This window comes from Alligator mississippiensis, chromosome 5 (assembly GCF_030867095.1).
Source record: "Alligator mississippiensis isolate rAllMis1 chromosome 5, rAllMis1, whole genome shotgun sequence".
Lineage (NCBI taxonomy): Eukaryota > Metazoa > Chordata > Crocodylia > Alligatoridae > Alligator > Alligator mississippiensis.
The window spans coordinates 177,160,464-177,183,357 of NC_081828.1; the positions used below are offsets into that span (position 1 = coordinate 177,160,464).

The following is a 22,894-nucleotide window of genomic DNA, read 5'->3' on the forward strand; positions in this document are numbered from 1 at the left end:
ACAGCAGAGTTCTGTATGCTAGATCATCTGGGGAGGGACAGAGAGATAGAGGGAGGGGGCTGGGATACAGGAGGACGACATATTGCTGGCACTGGCCATGATCTTGGACCATATGTAAAGGAAAGCAGTAAGATGGTATCTAAAGATCCAGTCTAGCTCCCTTTCATCTGGCTCCCATTATTTTTTCTAGTATTGTAACAATCCTTATAATGGATGGAAAAAAATATAATAAAAATAAAATAAAATAATTCACAGAACAAAACAAAAAGTCCCTGCCTCAAAGAAGTTACAATAAAAGTGTAAAACAAAACAACAGATGGAAACAATGATATATCAGTCTGCATGATGAGCAGCAGTCTCAGCACATCAGCAGCTTAATCATTATCGTATTTTTGTAACTAACACAGCAAAGGAGAGTGTGGCAGGGCACCTTTAGTTGCCTGCTTACAGCAGGGCACTTGTGGTGCCTGACACTCAAAGCGCCTGAGTAGGCAGCACAGGCAGCCTGCTGGTGGCTGCACTCTCCAGTCAGGAGCCACATGGCCAGCAGTGACTGGGGAAGAGGGCTCAGCTGCCAGCAGTAAGAGCAGGCTTGCGCAGTAAAGCCAGTCGCAGTTGCTGCACGCAGCCAGAGGCAGAGCATTGCCTGGTTGGAGCTGCTGCTGAGGAACACCCAGAGGACAGAGTAGGAACTACAGGGAAGGCAGGAGGTTCCTGGTCCTAGGGCATGACCTAAAACTACACCCTGCTGGGGCTGGATGGTGTACTGGGGCTTATTCTGGCAGGGCAGCCTCCAGGAAATGTCACACTTGTGCCTCCCTAGTGAACTGTAAGTATGGGGCGCCAGAAAACCTGAGCCCCTGCTGCCTTGTGGGTTACCACATGGAGTGGAAAGGCTAGGGGAGCACACCCTGACAGAAAAGCACAGGGGCCCAGGCCCATTGAGTGGGGCCTGGGGCAGGGTCCAGGTAAGTCGACAGACACTTGAGGCCTGAACAGCCGGAGGCTGAGTGGGGACCAAGTAAGTAGTCAGACGCCTGAGGCCCAGAGGCTCTAGTGAGGGGGAAGAGTAGTAGCGACCTGGCGGCCATGTAGAGTAGGGCCTTAAGACGGTCTGAAGAGCTGCACATGAGCTGACTGGACTAGCCACAGCCGGCAGCCATGTAGAGTAGGGTCTTAAGACGGTCCGAAGGACTGTACACAAGCTGACTGGAGTAGCTGGAGTGGAGGCCCCAGTAAGGGGGTGTGAGTTAAGGCCAAGGCAAGTCCAAGGATGCCTGAGGCCTAGTTAGGCCAGAGAACAAAGCACTCCCCGTAAGGGGAGTGGTGGTGGAATTTGGATGTCATCTGTGAGGCATGGAACACAGTATAAGGGGAAGTTTGAAGCCATGTAATATGCCCTTGGCATCAGGCTTTAAAACAGGCAGCCTCCTGCTTTAAAAATAAACAACTTATTAGGGGTACACCAATAGAGGTTTTTTGCAGCCGATATCGATAGACAATTTTTAAGGAGGCATATCAGCCAATACCAATCCGATTTCTGATATCCAGCCCAGGACTGAGGAGGGAGCAAATCAAGGCCCCCATGGTGAGGGAGCTGTGGCAAGCACTGCCCAGCTGGGGCAGGGTGGGTATGGGACAGTACCACGGCTCACCCAGGAGGTACAGGGACAGTTCCCACCACTGTGCGCTGCTCACCCAGAAGCTGCTAATCTGACAGCTTATCCAGCAGTTGCCTCCTCATCTGGCAGCTCCCTCTGCTGCTCATCCAGGAGGATGGGGGGGTGGGGGTGCTGTCCGCAGATCTGTGCAGCTCTGTCCAGCCCCTGCCCTGCCTCAGCTGGACAGTGCTTGCCCTAGCCCCTGCCCCACGCCTCCCTCACTGTGGGGGCCTTGATCTGTACCCCCATCCCCTCCCTCCTCCCCTTCCAGCACACCAGACTTAGCAACTGGAGGCAGCACTCCACGCTGTCAGGATGTGCTCCTCACTGCCTGTGCTGCGCTGCGGCTGTGCGCATGCAGAGCATTTATTGGCCAAATTATCGGCCTGATATGGCCAATTTCTGATATATTAAATTTTCTTTATCAGTGCCAATCCAATATCAAATCGATGTAGCAATGCACCTCTACAAATTATAGTTTACATCAAGGCATGGCAGGAAAGTATAGGCAGGCAGACAGCCCAAACAGGGAGGTGGGCTGGCATGGTGACTGGGCCTGATAGTTACCTTGTTACAAGATAGCTTTTAATAAAGAATATGAAGAACAATGAAGAAGCATCACAACTGTTTATGGGGCATTCACACAAGATAAAGAACAAAAATGTCAAATTTTGAAATGAGCGTGAGGCCAGCGGGCCAAGTCAACACTGATGCTGAATGAAAATAAAAATAGGGTGGAGATGAACTGAAAACTACTGGCTTTTATTTGAAGGGAAGACAGTTCAATTCGTTTGACTTACCCAGAAATAAGGCATGAAAAGAATGGGCAAACGGTCAGAGCCCTGTAGAACGCCCAAAGACAGCTGGAAGGAATGAGAAGGATAAGTTGTAGAATCCTTTGTAGTAAAGTCCATCACTATCCTGTTACTGATGGAATCTTCTACAGTTGTTTGTATCTCGGTGTACTGGTTGCACACACCCAAGTGGCGTACCATATCAAAATGATAGTGGTTGTATCAGACACGTCCAGAGCTGCCCAGAGCATCACATTGTCTGGCTATCATTTTGCCTTTTGATAGACTTCTTTATCTCTTTTCCACAACCAGGGGGTCCTACATAGAAAAGGGATTATCTTTCTTTTCAGGATGCCTAAAAGCTGTACTTCACAAAAAGTTTACGGTAATTCACAATCTGAAGCTGAAGAGAAACAGATAAATTCACCTCATGTCTGCAACAGTCCTAGGGTTCTTATCTTTTTGGTGTTCGACCTGGTCCTTTCTTAGATTGCAGATACTCTACCAAGACACTAAAATGACATAAGCATAAAAATGTTCAAAGCACTTGAGGGAGTACCAGATACTCTCTACTCACTTTGAACCTAGTAGAAGTAAGAATGGAGTGGGAGTCCTGCTGACTCAAGAACACTTTAAATAATCATTGGGGCAATTCCCAATGATGCCAAGACACTGAGGATGTCTAAGAGGTTGTGTACATTTTCTTGGACCAAGATTTTCACAAATCAAATTCAAATTTTGACAATTCTTGTCAGCAAGTCTTAGAAAATCTCAAAATCATCAGCAGTGGAATCAGCTGGGTTCAGTGTAACCATCTCATAAAGCAGATGATTCATTTGGGGCTGATAAAGTTTATGGCGTGCCTCTCAAATTGTCTCTTCATGCTCACAAGTCCTCCCTTGGGATTGCTGGGCCTAGCAACTGATGTTACAGGTGATCAGGACTTCCTGCTTTTTCTCACCCAGTGCAAAGGGGACTTGCCTTCTAGATGCCCAAAAAAGCAAATGCCACTTAAACTAAGGGGGCAACTCATAATGGATGCTGGCCAGCCAGTCATGCCACTGGATACATTCACAATACTAGGAGATCCTGACCCTCCCCACCTCCTCCCCCCCCGGTCTCTGTTCTATTACAGAAGCAAGAGATGGTAATTTCTCTGCTAGTGTGTACCTCACATCTGAGGTGGGTCCACTTATGTATCTAGCCCTTAAAAGTTGGTACTCTCCTGGACCCTCTTCACGCACCTTGTCCTCAGGCTTCAGTACCAAAGGGTGCTTGCAAAGCTTGTCTCTGGATGAGTGCTCCATGCCTTCCTAGCAAAACACTTCCACAGAATGCTCATGAGCCATGCTTATGGTTATGCTTCTGTTCAGTGGAAGGTGGCATCTTCCAAAACTGGGAGACACTAAATCTACCTATCTCATGGCAAGTGCCAAGCCTAACAACCCCAAGACCACCAATATCCAGAGAGCCATTACAAGGTAATCGTCACCCTGATGCTAGAGCTAGTGCTATAGATTCCAATGTTTTCTTAATGTTCACTTCTCCACAGCTGACACCGGTATAATTCCTGCCTGCTGTGGTACAAACCAGTTTGGGAGTTACTGGCTGCTCAGGATCATCACAGCTTTCACTGCTTGCATAAAAAAATATAATCTGAGCTCATATCTTGGAATTTTCTGATGTGGGACAAGGATGAAAAGCAGACTGAACAACTATCAGAAATATTTCCTTGCCTGACGCAGAAAGGGTATCTGCTGTAACCATCAATCAGGGTCATAAGACTAAACAAAGAATAGATTTGAAACCCAATGGCTTGGACTGAACCAGGATGGTAGCACGTACAGTAAGTGAAAAACAGGGGGTGGGTTCCCCCTTTCTAAAATGTTCAGTTGAAAAAGAACGTTGAAAGGTGTTGCTAAAACACTGAATCGGCCACTGAGACATACCAGGTCAGGTACTGCAGGGTTCTGTTTCAAGCCATTAGTCCTGAGGGAGATGAGAGCATAGAGAGCTTCTGCAAGCTTCACACAGGCACATAAGGAAACAGCAGGTGTATGTATGCCTGGCCTTGACTAACATTAATACTCAGTAAAGTTGCTGACCTTGCATTCATGATGCAGACTGGGATCCAAGCTGACACATACTTTAAGAAAAAAAAGAGGCATTTTTCCCCACATTAAAAAGATCATCTTCTACTGACTGAACACAGATGCAAAATCTCACACCCACACTGTTAAATCTGATTCAATCACATATTAAATAAAAGCACCAAAATAACCTCACTAAAGCTCTCGGCCTATACAGATGCTGCTGAGCCAGGTCCAACTAAGGCACTGCTTCTTCTAGGCATGTGATGGGCTTGGTGTGGAAACACATCAAGTCTAAGTAAAGCACTGCTTTTTTTGCTGTTTTGTTTGTTGGTTTGTTTTTTAACATCTGCAAGCAACCATAATGAAGAATCCTATAGGTGCAGAGTTTAGGGCAGGATTCATCCTCTAAATGAGCTTTCTAAAGCTTTAAAACATTTACTTGCCTGTCCTTCAAATACTTAAAAAAGCCCAAAATGTCCACCTTAAGAAGAGAGCTTTTTATGGGCCTTACTTTCATATCGTAGGCAGTAAGCACTGAAAGAGGTCAATAAAATTGAGATAGCACACTTTTAATAATTAATTACCACACAGGCATCTAGCTGTACAATATTAAGGGCAAGAGGGAGGACAAAAGTTTCTGTTTTGACTTGATTTAAAGAGTGATTTCAGATTTCTTCCAATACAACTATATCAGTTATATTTTTTCCACTGAAATATGTAGTTTCAAATCTCCCTTCTTGACTAAGTAATTTGTATGCATCTGAACAAAATATGACACCTGATAAAGCCAACAATCTCAATTTTTCTTTCACCCAGAGAAAGGCAATTAGCCATGTTATTCTGAAGTCTAACAGAAGGCAGGAGTGGCACCTTAAAAACTAACGTCTTGCCTTTCACCTTAGCATAGTGTTACCTATGAAAGCTTATATCTTTCTAATCAAGCTAGTTTTTAAGGTACAACCCTCTCTTGCATTCTTCTACCCAGATAAATATTCTAATCATCCTCAAAAAATTAGAATCTTCATTTCCATAAATCATGGAAAGCGTACCCAAAAGCTAACTATAGACAGTCAAAAAGCATGAGGCAGAATCGATTCAATCTTCGTGGGTTAGTCTAAGCTGCACTGATTGAACTGATAAGCAAGTGAACAAACATTCACTTTTGATTCTGGAAATACAGACACGTGCCTGCAGTGGCTGAGGCCAGAAGGCAGGGGGCATTAGAACACACTTTCCCTGCTAGGCAGGAGCAGACTGGCTCATCCAAGGCTAACCCGTCTGCCCTGCAAGAGGGGTGTTTGCAGGGGAGGTGCAAAGAATCATGTGATGTTGTGGCACTGTGAATTAACTTGAATCTAGAGGGACAGAAGTTCAATAAACTTATTTAACCTAAATCAGCTAAGTCTGATGCTACAGCTATCCAGGTTTATCTTAAACTGGTTTTTGCCACTTTGAAAGAGGTTTATGTGCACTGAACTTCTGTTGTGTTATAGATTTGAACCAGTTTCCAATCACTTACACCAGTTTATGTGTAATTTCCATCTCTAGCCAAAAGTTTTTAAAAGAGCTGGTCCCAGTACAGTCAATGGTAAAACTTCCACTGAGTTCACCAGGGCCAGGATTTCCCAATGAATATGAAACAAGTTAAACAACAATTTTGGGTTTCCTAGACTGATGACATTTGTCTGAGAGGTTGGAAAATAAAACCAAACAAAATATCAACAAAAACCCAATGGGAAAAACATGCACTGGTTAATCCTTAGATATATGTATTACAATACTAAAAAGGCATACTTCCTGTTTTAATACTAAGAATCTTTCCGAGTTCCTAAGCAAAAATGTTATATAAAAATATTCATCATTTCAAACTGCTCTGTTACTAAAATGAGGCATCAATACAATACCGTCCTGAAGTGTGGCAGTCTTTGTGGTCACATGCTAACTTTGATCATTAGAATCCATACCCTAGTAATCCCATTCGTAAGATCTTTGAAAAGAATGCACTGTACCTCATTATAGGCTGGTTTTATACAAGATTAACAGAAAAGGTTTGTACATATAAAAATGTTAGGTTGGATATTTACCTGTAACATAATAAAGGAGCCATAAGTATCCACTTGCAATAAAAATGAATAATATGCAATGTTCTTTGTTAGGAGAGCCGCTACACCTTATCTTATTTCCCACAATGGGACAGTAACTGCTATGTAAAGAAAAGGTTGAACAGCAGCATGAACTGGGGACTTCAATCATGGCATGAACTTATCAATGTGCATTTTGTGCCCAGCTTAGACCCAACACTAAATTATTTTGAATTTTTGATAGATGAACTTTCCCCATTAAACAGAGATCAATGACAGAGAATGATGGATCTTTCTAAACTCCCTCACAAATTAATAAGATGTCCTATTATTATTTGTATTATTGCAACCTACAAGCCACAGCATGACCTAGGAACTCATTATCCTATACAAACACAGAGCAGAAAGGGTTGCTTTTGACTGCCCTACTCTTCCACATAGACAGGGCAGAAAACACAGAAACAAGAGGAATGATGTAGGAAAGGCAAGACCGACTGGTGAACAGAGGTATGAAGAGATAATGTGTATAACTTTAAGAAACAAAAACAGCAAGAAAATTTATAATGAGGAATGTTCCTGTCAGGTTCCTATTTGTGTTAGAATCTGCATTTTATACCCTGTTATGTATGTCAAAGCATGGGCATACTCTTATGTTTTTGAAGCAAGTCCAACATATTTTGTGTGTTTTTACTTACTGTACAAAAGAACTGCTTCCCCTAGAACCAATTAAATGATACAAACTTCATTACCATGAACTTTTTGCATTACTGTAGCACCTAAGAGCCCTGGTCATTGCATATGCAGCATAATTTTTCTATAAATAGAGTATTAATCCCATAACCATTGCTTCTTTCACACATGGCCTATAAAATGATGTTCAGTTATACTGTCTTACTTTCACAACCATGAAGTTGGCAACAACCTACTAATAGCAAAGAGAAACAAAAGTGCCTCCCACCTAATACAGTAAAAGCTGTTATCCGGCACTTGACAATCCGGAATGCTCTATTAACCAGCATCTGTCCCACCATGGCACTTCTGGTTTCACTGACGAGAGCCGAGTCCTACTTCTTTCTCATGGACCACGGCCTGTGGCAAAGCAGGCTACGCGGGGGGCCCCCTCCCAGTCCCCCCGCACACTGATGCCAGGAAGCAAAAGCCCTGGCACACTGGACACGGCGGGAGGGGCAGCAGCCTGAACAGGCAAAGACACCTCCAACCCGCTAGGCTAGAGATAAGTATAACTCTCAGATAACCGGCATATTTAACTGGCACCCCCCATTCCCCAAGGATGCCAGATAACAGAACTACTGAACTAGGTAGTCCTTATTTTAGCATTTCTTCCCAAAATTTTAAAGATGTCTTCAGTATAAATGTAGAGTGCAGTCATGCTATAGCAGAGTTGTCAAACTCACCCAGCCCCTCAGCCAGATCCAGCCCACAGATCTACCTGGGGGCCAGATCTGGAACCAGCAGCAGCACTGGGATAAGCAATGAAAGGGAGCTGCAGGGATGAATGCAGCAATCACTCGTCCTTCCACTGCCGACATGCCACCAATAGGGCTCTGTACCCCAGATTCTGGCAGCAGGTCAACTCACCCAGCCCACAAATTCACGGCCCAGCAAGATGACATGGATGCATGTTTGACACCCCTTGTGCTACGGGAATCACATGCATGAGCCCTAATAGCCTACTAAGATATGTGCTTAGATGGCTTATTGATATTAAATATTCATTTTCTCTCTTTTTTTTTTTTAAAGAAAGCATCTATAAATTAGTATTTCCATATTTCCACTCTTACAAAGGTAAACCTCAATCCCAAGTATTCAAAAATCATGAGGTGAGCCTAAAAATGCAACTGACTTAAACCTTTATTAAATGCACACAAATTTTAGGGTCTTATTTGCAGTCAGGTGCCTGAGCCTGTGAGATACATTTTTAATCATATATTCAGGCTTTTTTTCTGTAATCATAAAGGCTCTTAAGAAATAACTGGAACCAAGGTTCTCATGCAGACAATGGATTCCAGGAGCTGGGGCTTTCAGAAAAATATCAAATAGCATTAGAAAAGTGATTAAATTGCAAAAGTTCAAACACTGGAAACCCAATATGGAAATGAGTATTAGAAGGAAAATTATGTACTAACTTGTGTTGGGGCCAAAATCCTCCCCAAAATTTCCCCCCATTCAGCCTTGTACAGTAGATTAATATTAGACTGCTTCATCCTCCCCCTACCTTCATCCATAAAATGGGAACAGAGACCTCAGGAAAGACCATTTCCCTGTTCTCAGATCATGCAATCAATGACATATTGTCCACTGGAAGGAAAAGAAATTTCAGTGAAAGTCCTACTTAGCCCCTGCATGCCTGGAATGGAGAGAAACTCAGTTCATCTGTCATCAACTTCGCACACACACAGTTCTGCCGGTGTGTAGAGCTGTGAAAAGCTGGCACATGCTCAGTGTGCACTGACTCTTTGGAGATTTTTAGCTGCACTCTAACAAGTCTCTACTGAGCATGTGCCAGCTGAGACTTTTCAAAGACTCCAGCGTGGGAAAGTTTTCACAGACAGCAAGAGGCATGTCCCACACAATCCTTCTACCAAGATAAACCCACTTGCCAGTTTTCAAGTCTTTCTCCATGGCCTGGGGCTAATAATGTCTAAACAAAATGGTAAGTTGTTTTGTTTTGTTTTGTTTTGTTTTTGGGGGGGGGGGGGGAGATTTGATGCAGGAAAAACCATGCATTTTTCCGTACTGTAAGTTTTGTAAAAGCTAGAAAATGTTAACTGAGTTTTTCCAAAATAAAGTTATCCTGTGGCAGGTAACCAGCATGGAAACTTTCAGCACAGGCAACTAAAACACAAATGAAGGCAACTAAAATAGGGTTTTTTTCAATGGTAAGGAAGAGGCAGTCTTTAACTATAGACCAGCTCTGGCCTTAATGAGAATGCTAAAGCACCCAGCATACGTTAATTTAAAGATGTTGTGTGATATTATCCCTGATCCAAACACTCATGCCTCCTGCTATGCCACACATTTTGGGATTGGGGATCAGATCCCAAACACATCCTTTTACTTGCCGGTGCAGGGGGAGCCCAGGATCCTGATTCCAGACTTCCCCTGCTGGGTGTCAACAGGTCAAATTGGCCCCAAACCACACCATTCCTGGTTCAAGACCCTGCTGCAGTCCTATGGCTGAAGCTGACAATTAGATGATTGCTGGCCCTAGCCCATAAAAACTAGCCATAAACATGATCAACATATAATGTTACAGGGCTGTAGGTTGTAGTCGCATTGGTCTAACGACACAGGAAGACAAGGTTCTTTGGGTGAATCTGATATCTTTTATCAGACCAACTTAAATAGGGGAGGCGGGGGGGGGGGGAATTTTAGCAAGCTTTCAGGTTTAAAAACCCTCCATCAGGCTGAGAAAGTCTCTGCAGTTGGTGTGTGCTCTTCCTGGATGCAATGAAAAGTAAAGAAGCCAGAGAGGCTGGGCTGGTATGCATACAAGACAGGCAGTCAGTAAAGATGTAAACTGAGGAGTCAGTGGATGAGAGAGAGGCTGGGTGGCGGGGGAGAGTGGGATAAATAGTGGAGAGGTACCTGGGGAGTCAGATGTTAGGCAGGTTATAATGTGTCATAAATCCAATGTCTATAGTTAGTCCATGATTTTTAGTATCCAGGAGGTTGATGATGTGAAGTTCATAGGCTCGTCTCTGGGAAGTGTATAAATTCCCTTTGAGGATTAGAACTGAGAGATTGGAGAGAGAGTGGTTTTCTTGTGAGAAATGTGCCCCCACAGGTCATTGGGTATCCCTGTCTTTGATAGATTTCTTGTGTGCAGTTGTTATTTGGTCTCTCCTACATATTTTCCATCAGGGCATTTGGTGCATTGGATGAGATATATCACATTTCTGGAGGTGCAGCTGTAAGATCCGGGAATGCTGATGGCTCTGTTGTGGGGTGTAGTGATTGTGGGGGTGGTGGAGATGTGTTGGCAGGTTTTGCATTTCTTGTCATGGCATGGTCTGGATCCATTCAGTGTTTTCTGGGCCAACATATAAAGTAAAATGTATTTATGGCTGGGCTGCTATATTATGGTGCCTTAAACTGGGGACACAGGCAGCATTGTTGCCATTTATGCCATAATTAACATGTTAATTGTGACTTAAATATAGAGGGAGCCTAACATTCAAAAAACAAGCTGTGCACCTGTTCTGGCCTGCAACAAGAGCAGTCATTTGACTGCTTGGAGCTGTGCTTTTGATTATGATTGTTTTTTTGGAAACCAAAACCAAGCAGTTAAAAGACTGTCTTGTCACTCCTACACCGATTCCCCTGATCTATTAACATGGACACAAAGAATGGCCTAAAAGCAAACCTGACTGAGTAAAGTTTTTCTTTATGGTCTCTCTGCTTCCTAACAAGCCTCTTCTATCGTGGAGTGGAGTGCAGCAGTTCTCTAGTATTTTTGTACCTTTACAACTATGGAGAGTAAAAGCTGATAAGAAAAACCAGGACTGCATTCATTCTGTAGTAAAGGATACTTTGGAGTAATCCCTAAATCAGACAAACCCCTATATTAGTTTCCCTATTGACATGCTTCTGCTTTGAACAATTGCAAAACCAAAAATGATCCACATATTGATTTTCTGAAAGCCTATTTAAAAAAAGCTGCCTGGCAACTGAAAGTCAAGCAATTCAAAACCATACAAGTAAAGCATAGCTTAATAACATTGGTTTACTGAGCACTGCTTTATATTGCGATTGCTAGTAAAGGTTCTCAGAACTGCTTACAGAGACCTGAAATAAATTCTTGGCCAATACCTGTGTAGTTTAACTATCATTATTTTATTTTTACTCTGCCACCCTACTAACAGCTATCTATCAGATGGCATATGAAGCAGCTTTCCAAACCACTTAATACCAATGAATATGCAATCTGCACAGTTATTTGTTATGCTATTTCAATGTGAATTTTAAAAGTTACATGGACTTTGAGGTGTTGTCAGGCATGTGAAGGGACTGTGAGAGGGGTTCCTAGAAGTAGGCATCTTATGATTCCTATAACCTATAATTCCTTGGAATTACAGGTTTCAGAGTTGGTGTATTTTGTTTGATATATTTGCGTATTTCAAAGATGCATTAAATTAATACTAAAACATTTGCCCTTACTCAGCTTGTATTCCTCTCAAGATCCACTTTTGAGAGCACAGGGGGCAAAATACTATTGAATATTTAATTGTGTAATATGCCTCCATTACATATACACACTGAGAAACAACATACATCAAATGCATCCCTGGGGTCATTTTCCAGAAATATTCATTTACATTTTTTAATTGCTGCTTTTCATTCCATACCCAGGTAATATAAACAACATTAAGCATTCCCCTTATCAAACAGCTGTTCTTTAACCAGAGCCTCAAAATATAACCATTAAATCAGTGATAAAAATAATGAATTCCAATTAAGACTGAACAGTCCCAAATTTCCATAACATACCCTAATATACAAATGTGAGACAGGGAAACCTAATATCTGGTAAAGTATTATAGTACAAATTATACCTAATGTATTTAAACCACAAAGTCATTATAAAACAAACAGTAAGTATAACATAAGCATATAAACATTGAAATAAACCAGGCAAATAAACTAGGTTTCTTTTTACCAGAAGCCAAACCATAACTGGAAAAAGTATGGTAGTAAACAGCATCAAGAAGGCATAATCTTGAGAACAGAAAACACGACGAGACAGAGATAAAAGGTACTGCACAATGTCCCTCAGCAAAACCAAATTAGTCTTTTCTTTTAAGACATAACCATGTTGCAAATACAGTTTTCAGCTTATCAACTATTATAAAAGCAGAAAGGGCCTGATCTTATACCTGCTAAGGTCAGTGGGAGCATTGATTTCAGTGGGCCAGACTCAGAAGATTCATCCTTGGCAACCCATTTAATTTTCTCAGGTAATATACTCCTATTTGGACATATGACTGATTGCTATTCATGTAGTAAGAGAAATCAGGTTAAAGTTTAACACACAAAATATGTTCTAGCATCACAGCTAACAGATTAAATGCATCATGAAGAAAGTCGCAATGTTTATTTCCACAGCAGCAAGCCGATACAATTCGCATTCTACTTGCTTACAGAGCAGTCCAGTATCATTATAAGACAACAACATGTGAGTGACTTCACTGAATTACCAAAACTTTTTTTAAGGATTTGGATATTTCAAACATAAAACATTTTCTAATACTTTTTTTCTTTCTGCTGTTGAATATTAAAAAAAAATCCTCATTTCTGTAATCAGCTAGAAAGTGTAATATGGAGCTGGTAAATACATTTCCCATCCAAACTATACCCATTGTGATAAACTGTAAGCAAAACAGCTTGAATTCCTTATAGTAAAAACAAAGTTCATAATTATAGGGTCATTTCTTGATAACGTGGACCTCATGATACTGTCCTTGTTATAAATAATTGAACTAGATTTCAAAAGTTAAAGTGCTAAAAGAATCGATTGAACCATAAAGTGGATACAATTAGCATATTCTAATATGTGTAAGACATCAAGAACAGGTGGGCTGGAAGGATTTAGGACATTGACAAAAAGTTTAGGACACTGCTCTTTTCCTTCCTTTGCTGTCTTAGCAAGGATGATGAAGAGAAGGTACATGTGAGAGAATAAAGGTTGTTTGCACTGTGGAAAAAAAAGTACAAAATTTCCCCCTGACTGAGTTAACTTGAATTGGGAAGGAATCTGGGACAGAAGTTCCATAAACCTGTTTAACCTAAATGAGTTAAGTGTGATACTACATTCACCCAAGGTTTATTTTAAGCCAGTTTTGGCCATTTTGAAAGATGTTTATGTGCACTGAATTTATGTTCTGTTACAGGTTGCAACTGGTTTCCAATCACTTAAACTGGTTTGTGTGCAACTTCTGTCCTGAGCCCTAACCAAGTTACTCATTTTCTAAAAGAAACAAAGATTCTTCTAAATGTGACAGATAAAGATCTGCATCTTTGGAGCAGAAGAATTATAGTCACATTCTTAAAATTACTTTAGCAAGCGACAACCATTAAGTCCTATTGTAACAAATAGGTTTGTTATTTTCTGATCTTTCATGAGGTTTATCAGTTATCACTCATCTAATCTGTAGTCATATGGTTTAGGGAAATGAGTAAAATCTACTTTGCATCATCAGAAAAAAGAAAAATGTACATACATAGAAACATGTTTAATATGAATCTACACAAATTTTAGGGCCCTCATGATTATAGTGTTTGAACACCTTGTTAACATTAATGAATTTATCCTAAATACCCTAGAGAACAAGAGCCAATACTTCTCCCTCAGTCTGAAAATTGAAGGACAATGAAATTAAATGATTTGTCTGAGATCACACAGCACAAGATGCACAGAAGCCAGAGGTAAATTTAGGTGCAGTCTTCCACCACAGTTCAATGACTATATTTAGCACTGGCCTTCTACACAAATTGTATTCCACTGTTCGATTTTATGTTCTCAAGTAGCAGCAATTCCTTCACTTTCCTTCCGTGTGTCACTGTACAGAATATAAATATTTTCTACTAAACATTCTTAATTTTTCCCTCGGTTTAACATTATCTTTAAAAGTGCAATTAAGGTTGTCGGTAGAAAACCATCAACTCAGCATCTGTCCTCCCAATGTTCCTTTCCCCCGTTTCCCCTTCCCACCCCCTACCCCATCCCTTCACCTGCTCAAATTTACTGCTGGCTGCTGGCCTGAGCCACTGCAGGCATCTGGCTGCATTTCCTGAATCAAAGAATGCCTGTTCATTCCTGTTACAATTTAATCTGTACAGTTTAGACTAATCTGCAAAAACTGAATCAATTCAGCCTCGAGCTTTTTGACTGTCTGTACCTAGCCTATGAGGAAATGTATTACAATATTCTTAGATAGTTCTCAGAGAAATGTAAGCATCCTATTATGTCAATGTCTGGTCATTTCTCAATAGCTAGTATACGGACCATCTGCCTGTATGGACCCCCAGCACTAGCTCCAGCATGGACCTGCAGGTAGGGACAGGGGCGGCTGCGGCTCCTTCCCCAGGCCTTGGAGGCAGCATGTCCCACTCAGGCCGCTGCTCCTGCTGTGCCAGCCAGGGATGGAGCCCGCAGCTGCAGGGCAGGGCACGGGTCAGGGTGGCCCCACACGCAGGGCCCCAATGAATCTTAATCCAACCCTGTCTCCTCATTTGGTATACATTTCCCCTCCCCACACCAATCCCCCAGCCCAGCACTGAGGGATCTTGCTAGGCAAAATGAAGCAAGAACTGCAAATGAAAAACTCAAATTATATGTTGATTGATACAGACTTAGGAAGTGTCTTAATGAGCTATGACCATCACAAAAGCAACTTTAATATATTAATCACAAAGAAGTGTCATTAAAGAAAATTATTAACACACCTAACAGATCTGCAACGTGTAATGGTATCATAGCAGAGAGGCAAATAAACTCTAGTGGCTCATTTTCTCCATAATCCTGAAATCACACCTCAGTGTAACATCTTAGATCAGTTGAACGCTAAACATATCTCCTGTACTTTACACATGTGAAAATATAATAATCATATATACTTACTTAATTCAGGAAAAAACATTTATCACTCACAAGAGTTATCACTTCGGAGTAGTAAGGCAACTTTGGGGAGAAGATGCAGAATTGAATGAATCTATTAAATCAATTAGTTTTTTTCCTATGGATTGTAATAATTAAGCCAAGCCCCAAATGAACATTTTTTAAAGCTTTAATATGATACACAGGCATCAGTCTCTTTGCTGCACTGCAACTCATCATCTTCATCCCCATATACAGCACTTCAATTGTATCCCCACTGTGACTTCAGGTACGTACAGGGATCCACTACAGGAAACCAATGAGGTATTTGAAGTCTTCAACAATAAAAGCCATTGGTGGAAATCCAATTTTACCATAAACCAACGCAGGACTTAATTTACCGTTCTTAAATCAAGCTTTAAGTCATCAGGATCCAAACTTTTCATCAGGCATGCCACAAATTAGCCTTATATCCTGGTCATGTGCCACTTGGATCCCCTTCCCTTACGTGATATGCTGCTCTACTTTCTGCCCTATCTGTCTTATCACTGTGCTGTTCATTCCTTTACTGATCTGCCACATGTGACACAAGGCACAGACAGAAGTGACAGCTTTTCGCCAACCTAGCCCCTGAAAGCACTCTACAGCCATGACCTAACAGAAGTGCATGGCTGCAAAGTGCTTTAAAAGGGCCCAATCCCACAAAAATCTGAATCTGCATGAGGGTTCAGATGAAGATGCTCCAAATTGGAGCAGCTTCAGTAACTTCTAGCTGCACCACCTCTTAGCCCGTGCTCTGTTTTCAGAATGGAAGGGGTAGAGAGAGCAAAGGGGGTTTGGTTGGGGTTTTTTCAGCCAGTGCTGGAAACTGGGATGGGTGTATTGGACTCCCCCAGGGTTGGGAACCCACAGAATAAGGGAGGATGGGGATTGCAAAGCTCCATAAGTTACTTCTGTCTGCACCTACACAGAGGCGGCCCAAGCCACTTGTGGCACTTGCGACAGGTTAGCCACCCCTGCTTTAAAACATCAAGATTAATCTTATTAGGAAACAGCAATGAGTATGAAAAATATATGGTCATGCAACAAGCTATGCTCTTTACACTAAATGTAGTCATTCTTTTGGCTAACCAAGAGAATATACCATATTAATAATTACATACATTTATTCAGATTTTCAATTTACTTGTATTATGTTAGGAAATTCTGAATGACGATTACATGTTTGGATGGAAACTAGAATTCAATTAAAAATGCAGTACTTTGCATGTAAGACTACCTTAAATGTTTTAGATAAGTCAGAATAAAAATGTATTAAAACATGTTTTGCATTTAAACAAAGGAAGTACTGCTTGTAGTTAATGAATAGCTCTGTTGGTTTCTGGCAATATGCAGTAAGATTTTAGCATTAGTAGATCTCATACTCTCAGACCTTATTTTTACTGATAACTTAGAAGAGGAAAAATAAGCTACCCTGTTGTCTATTTGACTTTCAATTAGTTTCTCAACTGAATGTGCTATTTGATTTAGCTGAATAGAAACAGAAAAAAAATAAAACATCATCTCTGCACATGCAAAAAAGGATATTGCACGTGAGAAACTGTTTGAGCACTTCAGCAGGAGCTTAGCCAGTGACTTCCTTCAGTACAATGAATTTTTATTTAGATTTTTAAAAACATAATAAATTATGAAAAGTTTGACAATTTAACATACAATATCATAATTTAAAAAATTTAAAATAGGCTTATTTATTACAAGTAATATTGTATGTAATTAAAATATCTCAATTGAAATAAAAACAACAGTTGCATGCTATTTTGGAATAAGTTAACTGCAGCTGCATTAAAAATAATGCATATTTCCATGATCCCCAGAATACTTTAATACAATACGTTGAGTGTATTGTACAAACAGCAATATTCCCTTTCCTCCTACATTCAAACCAAAGTTGAATGTAATTTATATTCTGTCAAGCTTTTTTGTTTGTTTGTTTGTTTTGTTTATTTATTTTTAACTTTTCCAGGGTTTCAAGCAGATATTAAATAATGGCATCATTGGGATCTGAGGACTTCATGTCCCATCCCAAACACTGTGTATCCTGCTATGCCAGACAGGCATTATAGGACACTCAATGTTTGGGTTTCGGACAGGCATAAACTTACTCGTATTCCACATGTGTCACTGCTGGGTGGTGGACTGGGCAGGTGGCAACTCTACCCTGGACCTTGGGACTGCCCTGTGCCTGATTCTGATGCTTGACTGAGCATCGAGATCAGACACAGACAGCTCCAGGTCCCAGTTCAGGACTTGAAAGCTGCACCTACACAAATCCCAGGGTTGACCCGAGCTAGTGCCTATAATCAGATGACTGTCAGCCTGGATTGGGGCAGCCCCAGTCTGGGATACAACACATGCCACATATTCAATTTAAATTAAATTGGTTCAATTTGTGAAGCAACCACAAAACGTTTTATATTACACATGGAACATTTTCTGGCTAGTTCATCATTTTATGATGCCACAAATTGGCTGAATGTGTGGCATGTTGTAATTTATGGCACAAAAATATGTTAATTGTGCCATAAATTAAGTGTGCCCGGGGCCCAAGTGAATAAACTGTATTTCCTGTCTTAATGGATAAAGGTTAAGGACTTGGGAGATAACTGTGTGGGGGAAGCTGGTAGGAAAAAATGGAACACCTCACACAGTCATGGAACTGTGATGTGACTGGAATAACAGAGACGTGGTGGAATAGCTTGCATGACTGGAGCATTGTCTTGAATGGATATCAACTGTTCAGGAAGGATAGGCAGGGGAAAAGAAGAGGGGGGGTTGCTCTTTATGTAAAATGCAGAATGATTCCTCAGAGCTCCAGTATGAAACTGGAGACAAGCCTACTGAAAGTCTCTGGGTTAGGGTCAGAGGGGAGAGCAACAAGGGTGATGTCATGGTGAGCGTCTGCTATAGACCAGCAGACCAGGAAGATGAGGTACATGACACTTTCTTCAAACAGCTACCAGAAATGTCCCGATCACAGGCCCTGGTTCTCATAGAGGATTTCAGTTATCCTGAAAATTTTCTGATGCAAGCGTTGGAGAGCCCAGCTAGGGGGAAGTGCCCTTCTTGGTCTGCTGCTCACAAACAGGGAAGAATTGGTGGGAAAAGTAGAAGTGGATGGCAAGTTGGGCAGCAGCAACCATGAGATGACTGAGTTCAGGACCCAGAGAAAGGGAAGGAAGGAAGGAAGGAAGGAAGGAAGGACTTTGACTTTTAACAACTTTATTTCACAAAAGATCAGGTACAGAAAGCAAAAAAACCATCAAACCACACCAAAGAGAAACCATTCCAGGACATTCAGAACATCACACCGTGACAAACACCTTCGCAGTAATACACATCGTGTCTAACATGCTATTTATATATATATATATATATATATATATATATAGCCCTCGAGAAACGAACAATTCCACCCTTCCCTGTCCCATAGTACACATACAAAACCCTTCAACTTCTCACCCCGAGAAAATAAACAACAGCAGCCTGGTGAGGGCCCAGGGCACGGCACAAGCCGGAAGCCACAGTCCGCCACCGCACCCGCCCGGTCGCCCAGACCGGTCATGACATCAGAGCGCGTATTTGAGACGGCCGTCCTCCACGTGGCACAGCGCTCCCTCAAGGGCCCAGAGTGCCTCGAAGGCGGGCACCCCCTGCCGGAGCACAGCGTGCTCAAACTCCAGCGAGAGGCGCGCCCGCACTAGGAGGCCAAAGAGCCGCGGGGCATCGTCTGAGCCGGTGTCGGCAAGCCGGTTACGGCGGCTCTTGAGGACGGCCATCTTGGCCTGGCCCAGCAAAAAGTTGGCCAGGCAGATGGCGCCCCGCTCGGCCGCCCGGTATGGGTAGGAGCATATGTAGGTGGTCTCTGAGAGGCTCCTGCCCAGCGCCCGCAGTGGCAGCTCGAGGGTAGCAAAGAGCGGCCGCAGGCGGGGACAGTCCAGGAAGGCGTGAATGAGATCCTCCTCCACGTCCCCAGGGCAGAAGGGGCAGGCCGTCGAAGCGGCTGGGTCAAAGTGGGACGCAAACGTGCCAGTGGCTAGGATGCCGTGCAGCAACCGCCACTGCAGGTCGCCAGTCTTCTTGGCGGTCGGCGGCTTATACAATGTGCGCCACGCCGGGTGGGCCGGTGGGGAAGCCGGTGGCCCCAGGTGCCGTCGCCACGGTGTATCGGGGCGTCCCGCCAGCACCTGAGCATGGCGGACACAGACCACCCAGGCATACAAGCTTCTACGCGATAGAGAAGCAAAGGGACAACCCGTGCCACTATCGGGAGGCATGGAGAGCCGCAACAGAGTGCCTGGCCCACCGGCCAACTCCGCGGCCACAGCTGGGGTGACCGGCAGCGAAGGGAAAGCCTCGCTCGCGGCATCCGCGGCCCGCGGGATCTGGCGCGCACGGAGATGTTCGTCCAAGGCGGCCGCCGCCACCGGCGGGAGGGCGGCGCGGATGTCACGCAGGAGATGACCCATGGTGCGGATGGAGCGCACGCCCAGCCGTGCGGCCAGCGCCTCGGGCGAGAGCCAGGCTGACCGAGCGGGGTCCAGGAGATGGTGCAGGCAGAGGACACGCGTCTGGATGAGGGTGGCCGTGAGGCTGGCAGAGGCCAGGCTCGGCACGGAGCCCCACAGGGCTGAGTTGTGCACCAGAGGCTCCCTCAGCAGCTGCGGGAAACACAGTGTCCGGGCTCGAGGCTGGAGGCGGAAGGCGACCTGCCAGGCTCGTACCACGCTGCGATAAAAGGCCGGAAGCACCGCCCAGTTCAGGAGCGTGGGTGTCAACAAAAAGAGCTCCCGGTCAAAGCCAAGGGCGCCGACCCTCTGTAGGAACCGGCACGCCAGTTGTTGCCATGGCAGCTGCTCCTCACTGTAAAGCAGTCGCTGAAGGGCCTGCAGGCGGAAGGCCGCCACCCTGCTGGCCAGGTCAACCAGACCCTGGCCCCCCTCGGCAACAGGCAGGTGAAGGACGGCTCGTGGGAGCCAGTGACGCCCATCCCAGAAGAAGTCCACCAGGTTGCGCTGGAGTCTCTCCAGGAGATCCGGTGGGGGGTCGAGCACGGCGCACCGGTGCCACAAGGTCGCTGCCGCCAGGTTGTTGATGACAAGGACGCGCCCCCGGTAGGAAAGGCTGGGCAGGCGCCAGCGCCACCGCTGCAGGCGGGCCTCCACCCCCTCCTCGAGGTCGTCCCAGTTACGCGCCATGAAGGCCGGTGGCCCCAGGAACACGCCCAAGATCTTGAGGCCCTCGCGGCGCCATGTGAGCCCCCCCGGCAAGTCCGGGGGGAGCGTGCCAGTCCATGCGCCAAGCAACAAAGTATCGCTCTTGGCCCAGTTGATGCGGGCGGAGGAGGCACGCTCGTAGGCACGCTGGCAATCCGCCAGGGCCCGCACGTCTTCCTGAGTGTTGAGGAAGACGGTGACATCATCCGCATATGCCGACAGCCAGAGACGAGGCCTAGCGGACGGGCCGGTGGCCACTGGCAGGGCCACACCACTCAGGCGGCGTCGCAGCGTGTGCAGCAGCGGCTCGATGGCCAGGGCGTAGAGCATGCCCGACAGCGGACACCCCTGACGAATGCCCCTGCGTGCGGGGAACGGAGCACACAGCACACCGTTCACCTTGAGCAGGCTGGAAATGTCTCGGTACAAGACCCGGAGGGCCCCGGTGAAGAGGGGCCCAAAACCAAAGGCCTCCAGAGTCCGGAAGGCGTGGCCCACCCGGTCAAAGGCCTTCTCCTGGTCTAGAGAGATGAGGCCGATGTCGAGGCCAAAGAGCTCGCTAGCCGTGAGTAGGTCCCGCAGCAGGAACAGGTTGTCTTGAATGGTCCTGCCCGGCACGCAGTAGCTCTGCTCGGGCCCGGTGAGAGAGGCCATGACCGCGCGGAGGCGGGTGGCCAACGCTTTGGCCAGGATCTTATAGTCCGCGCACAGCAGGGAGACCGGCCGCCAGTTCTTCATGTAGCCCAGGTCTCCCTTCTTGGGCAGCAGGGTCAGCACCGCTCGGCGGCAGCTGATCGGCAAGACCTTGTCGGCGAGGCTCTCCTGGAAAACGCGCAGGAGGCTGGGGCCGAGGAGAGGCCAGAAGGTCTTGTAAAACTCAGCAGGCAACCCATCGAGGCCCGGGGCTTTGCCGGAGGCGAGGCCGGCCGTGGCGGCCGCCAGCTCTTCCAGGGACAAGTCCCGCTCAAGCTCTCCGGCCTCCAGGGCATCGAGACGTGGTAGGCCCTCGTGGAGTTCCCGCGTGGCCTCGGGGCACGACGGCTCGGCCGCAAACAGGTCACGATAGAAGGCGACGGCATGTTCGCGTATTTCGCCGGGCTCTGTAATTACCCGGTCCTCAGGAGTCTTGAGATGGTCCAAGACTTTGCTCGCTGCCCTCCGCCACTCCAGGTTGAAAAAGAAGCGGGTCGGGGCGTCAGTTTCCGCCAGTTCCTGGCAACGGGCGCGGATCCTCGCGCCGCGGGCCGCGCTCTCCGCCAGGTCGCGCAGACATCTCCTGCGGAACCGGAGGCTCTCGCTCAGTGCCGCGTCGCTGCCAGCAGCCAGCAGAGCAGCCTCGAGCTCCGCCACGTCCTCCTCCAACTCCCGGATACGTCGGCGCGTCTCGTTCGCGGCCAGCTGGGTGTACTGCTGGCAAAAGGCTCGGATCTGTACCTTGCCCACGTCCCACCACAGCTTCCAGGAGGAGTGGCTCGATCTCGCAGCCTCCCACCTCCTCCAGAAGTGGGCAAAGCAGTCCCGGAAATAGGAGTCCTGAAGCAGGCTGACGTTGAAACACCAATAAGGTGCCCGTGCACAGGCTCTCCCCGGCAGGCTCAGTTCGCTGAAGGCTAGGTCATGATCTGACAGACCCGAGGGAGCGATGCAGCTGCTGCGCAGGAGTGGCAGGTGGTGCCTGGTGACATAAAGGCGGTCGAGGCGAGCCATGGTGACACCACCGGCACCCATCCTGGCCCAGGTGTACTGGCGCGCATCAGGATGCAGGGCTCGCCAGATGTCCACGAGGTCTGCCCCCTCCAAGGCAGATTGCAGCTTGCGAGCAGAGGGCAGGTGGAGTTCAGGCCCTATGCGGTCGAGGCGCGGGGCAGTGGTGCAGTTGAAATCCCCACCGAGGAGGAGCAGGTCATCATCCTCGCTAGCGTCGCGCAGGAGGGCAGCCAAGGTCTCGAAGAAAACGACCCTCTCCTGACCATCGGAAGGCGCGTAGACGTTGATGAGCAGCAGGCGGTGTTGTGCGAGGGTGACGCGGACGGTCAGCAGGCGGCCGGGGATGACCTCCCGCGGCACCGCCGCGTCAAGCTGCAGCTGTGGTGATAAGAGAGTCGCGACCCCAGCGCTAAGGTTGGTGCCATGGCTCAGGAACACCTGTCCTCGCCAGGCAGCCCGCCAGGCCGCCTGGTTGAATCTGTCAGAGTGTGTCTCTTGAAGGAAGGCGACGGCCAGCCTCTTCTGTCGCAGGAGCTCCAGGACGGCTTCGCGCTTCACCGAGTCTCGACAGCCGTTGATGTTGAAGGTGCCAATGATTGTGGCTGCCATGGATGTGGGTGTGGGAGAGGAAGAGCAAAGCAAGGTACGGGTGGAAGAACGAGCACCCA

General features: G+C 45.8%; 1 protein-coding gene across 3 annotated transcripts in view; it reads right to left on the minus strand.

Annotated features, from left to right (window-relative positions):
* CDK14 (cyclin dependent kinase 14) overlaps window positions 1-22,894 on the minus strand; it is a 676,419-nt gene that overhangs the window by 566,838 nt on the left and 86,687 nt on the right. The gene's annotated exons all lie outside the window — the stretch shown is intronic.